The following is a 5,000-nucleotide window of genomic DNA, read 5'->3' on the forward strand; positions in this document are numbered from 1 at the left end:
TTGCATATGAAAAACACGTAAAAATGTGCAAAATGTATCCTTATATATATATATATATATATATATATATATATATATATATATATATATATATATATATATATATATATATATATATATATATATATATATATATGTGTGTGTGTGTGTGTGTGTGTGTGTGTGTGTGTTCTGTTATTGTAGGAGGAGCATATCGCCATCTCAAAGCACCCTAAACTTCTCTCGATTATATCTCCGATATTTTGAAGAAGCTATTTTACGAAATAAGCATAATGTACCTATATATATATATATATATATATATATATATATATATATATATATATATATATATATATATATATATATATATATATATATATATATATATATATATATATATATATATATATATAAATGTAAAGATAAAATCTAAATTTTGTCTGACAGAATTGTGGGATTTTTATTCTTCTTTTCAACGATATCTTTTTCTCTAATATCGAACAACAAATAAGTGAGAAAAATATACCTAAGTGGGAATAAGTTTGTTTTTGAGTTGTGAGCTCCCAAAGATTTGCATCAAACTTTCGCTTCTTTTCTAAAAGAAATCAAGATAATATTATTATGATAACTTTTATTGTTTATTCCTACATAAATGCACCCTAAACGAAGTATTTGAACCCTCAGTTTACTAATCCCATGTTATGAGTTGCTAGCGATCTCTAATTGTTGCCAGTGTTTTAGTTAGCAGGTTTCAGCTTTGTACTCTTATCCATGTTTTCCTCTTTCGTGGTTCTTTTTTTCTTTTTCTCCCCTTACTTTTTGTTCATTCTATCACCTTATGTAACATTGGCATTACTATAAAATTCTAGAGGACGTTGTGAAAGCACAATCAACATACGAACTTCAAGTAAATAAACACATGCATTATAATTTCTATATGTCTTTGGAAACTTTGCTGATGTTTTCGTAGCTGGTAGTTTTCATTCACCTACCCTCTACAAATGCCTTTCATTTCTGCCAGAAGTACGAGATTTCGAAACATGAGAGAGAGAGAGAGAGAGAGAGAGAGAGAGAGAGAGAGAGAGAGAGAGAGAGAGAGAGAGTTGAACATTGTTATTATAGTATTTGTATAAATGGGAGTTTTAAATAATTCGAGAGAGAGAGAGAGAGAGAGAGAGAGAGAGAGAGAGAGAGAGAGAGAGAGAGAGAGAGAGAGAGAGAGAATAAAAGTATTTGTTTAAATGGCAGTGGTAAATAATTCGAGAGAGAGAGAGAGAGAGAGAGAGAGAGAGAGAGAGAGAGAGAGAGAGAGAGAGAGAGAGAAATGCGCATCTGTCAAACTCAGTCATACAGACGACGCCATAAGGATGATGTCATCATTTAAAGACCGCCATATCTTCATTGTTTGGAAAAATGATTGACTATTATAACCTTAGGTAACATTGGCCTTGCTATAATGTTTCCGAGGGCGTTGTGGAAACATAATGTACATACGAACTTCAAGTAAACAAACGCATACATCATAACTTCTATACATCTTTGGAAACTTTGGCTTCCGTTATTGTAGGAGTAGATTTCGTTCATCTACACTCTACCAATACCTTTCATTTCTGCCAGACGTACGATAGATCGAAATATAAGTGAAAAATCGCTATAGATATGCAAAATTAACACACAAAGATGATTTTGTCAAACTCAGTCATGCAGACGACACAATAAAGATGACGTCATCATTTAAAAACCTCTATATCTTCGTTATGTGTAAAAATAATTGACTGAAACTTCTGGGGAGTATGTACGACATGTTTACGCATACATAGAAGCAATAAAACGATTTTCGATTTCTGAAAGTTGTTATGTCAATACTCCATGGCGGACAAGGTGCTTTGAGATGGCGATATGCTCATCCTACAATAACAGAAGGAAACTTGCGATATTGGATCGAGATCCACTTATCTTTTATGCTCTCACATTTCCGGTAACTTTCAAATAGCTTATGACAAATATACATACCCCTCCACTCCGACCTTGATCCTGACGGTAGACATATTACATGGGAATATTTATAAATGCGTGTCTTTTATTAGTGTATATATATATATATATATATATATATATATATATATATATATATATATATATATATATATATATATATATATATATATATATATATATATATATATATATATATATATATATATATATATATATATATATATATATATATATATATATATATATATAACTCATTTGAATATTCATAAACCAAAAAAGAAACCAATTTTAAGAACTATTAGAGGTGTGCAAAATCATTCTCCAGAGTTTCTTTGCGTTTTCCCCACGAATAACTTAAATATATTAAATGGAATTCTAGATACTGACAATGTGAACAACAAACTGAATTTCAAACGACCTTTTTACATCATGCCTAGACATTTATGCTTCGGTTGTAACAAAAGAAATCGTTCGTCCCTTTGGGGCGTGGGTATCGGCCAAAATAAAGCTAGTCAAGAAAGAAAGATAAACACTAAAAAGTGAACTAAAAAATGAATCTTGCAACATATCCCTGAAAAAAATGCATAAAAACCTGAGGAATGGAGTAAATTCTAAGTTAAATGGAAGCCATAAGCAGTATTACAAAACTGAGTATCAGAAAGCCAAAGGCAATGTTTCTGCTACTCGGAAAGTAATAAAAATATATGATAAATAATGGGAAACAGATATCAGCTCTAGGCCATTACCAGCAGTAACATGTACACTCTTAGTCTCAATAAATCTGTTTTTTTCGCTGAGGTCGTGAAAAGAGAAAAAAAAAATTCTAAAAAACCAGAGAGGAAGTTGGGAAATATAATATAAGTACGGAAACAGTACTTAATATTCCATCTACAGAATTTGATAGTTAGGGTAGGCTCCACTTTGTAGAGCTGAGTTTTCCCAAATTTTTTTTTTTTTTTTTTTTTTTTTTTTTTTTTGCAGAAAGTCTTCCTTTGGCCTAGCAGAATACCGTGATATGTGTAGAATTCGTCCCCAGCCTCTAGAACTCCCCCCATGGTCGTCAACGCCCCCCTTCCTGTATAATATATATCATTGCATGTTGGGCGAAGTGCCATATGCTCATAATAAAAATAAGAAATATCATCAATAATAGTATAATATTTGTAGTCTACCTGTCAGAAATTGGGCAAAGTCATTTTCTATGATAGTTTTACAAAGAAAACTAGTTTAGGGGTGCCTATGAAATTATTTCCCATTTTCTTGTATCCTCGGAATATTTTTTTTTCTCTGATTTTTTTTTCGGGAAAGGGGTGTATTTCTTTGATTGTCTGGCTTTTATGCCTTGAATAACATAATAACTACATACTCTCAGTAGGTTTTGTCCCTAAATCGAGCTTTGTATTTTTGCTCATTATTTATCTTTAACTATTCGCTCATTTATCAGAGGGGCTTTCGCTAAAGTTGTTGCTGTTTTTTTTATGATATGTGCTTATTTTCTGTTCTATTTTCATAAAATTTTATGTGCGTGATCCAGGTGGATAGGCCAACATGCCTACAGACCGAATTTCTATTCAAGACAGTAGTTTCTCACCGATCACCAAATAACCTTTAGTACAAAGGGCACTGAATTTCCCCTTTTTTGTCATAAAATCATATATTTTACCTGTAGGATGATACAACTCACAGTGTATATTCGTTTTTATAGTGAAATTAATGTCTGAAAATCTCATTAGCCTGTCTTTATTAGTGTATTTTTGGCAAATATTTTTACGATCGGCATCCCTTGAAAGAGGAGCCTACCCTTACCAGAATTATCAACTGAAAGGGCTCTATTAAAAGTATCAGATAAAAATAACAATAACATAAATAACAAAAAAAATAAAAGTTTCACTGCCCCATTTACTTGACATCTCAAAACCCTTTGACAGCGTGAATCACAATATATTTTTTAATAAATGTACATCACTGAGTATAGATCCACCCCAGTATATGAATTACTTACATAAATATCCCAGTCAACTAGAATGGGCCAAACTGTGTCTTCCAAAAAAAAAAAAATGTAGATGTAGGTTTAACCCAGTACCCAGGTCTCTATTCTTGGCCCAATACTCTTTGTATCATATGGTACAGTCACTACCCGTCTGTTTTGTCATCCAATACGCCGACGACTCAGACCTTAATTGGAGGAAATGTAAATGGAACCGACGAACTAATATATAGGGCAGAATACATACTAAAGAAGGCTAAATACTACTTCTTAACTTAGCAAGTTATAATAATAATAATAATAATAATAATAATAATAATAATAATAATAATAATAATAATAATAATAATAATAACATTGGCTTGCTTCTAAATAAAGAAAAAAAGAAAAAAAAATATTGATTCTATTACGTTCCTGGCAATACATATCAGTAATTGGAGGTAATGAGCAAATAAATATTAATGAAAATATGCTTAAACCCATGAAAGGTGTAGAAAATCTAGGGGTTTATTTTGACTTATACATGACTTATGAAACGCATATTGATAGAATTCATAAGAAAGTGATTTATACTTCAATTTATTTAGTTAGAGTAAAAGATTCTTTTGATTCTTCTACGCGTAAAATAGTTGTTCAGTCTCTGACTATGGGTAAATCAACTACTGTTTAAGAATGTGGGGATTAACTAGCTCTGCACAAATGAAATGGGTTAAACAATTTCTAACTTTGCATCCCGAGTGGCTGTTGGTAATGTAAAAAATAACCACATATCCCCTTACCTCCATAAATTTGAATGATTAATAATAAAAGACAAATATACCAATTATGTTCTTAACGTTGTATTCAAAACAATACGTAAAATAACTCTGGAATGGTTATATAATTTTCCAACAGTACATACAGCAAGTGGGATTTCTAATCGACAGTAGGAAATTCTGTATGTAAAAAGGGCGAAAACAGAGATAGGCTCCCGCCAGTTTAATATTCGAGGCCAGGCAATATACAATAAATTACCTGGCACAATTAAACAAAA

The sequence above is a fragment of the Palaemon carinicauda genome, chromosome 10, assembly GCF_036898095.1.
Source record: "Palaemon carinicauda isolate YSFRI2023 chromosome 10, ASM3689809v2, whole genome shotgun sequence".
Lineage (NCBI taxonomy): Eukaryota > Metazoa > Arthropoda > Malacostraca > Decapoda > Palaemonidae > Palaemon > Palaemon carinicauda.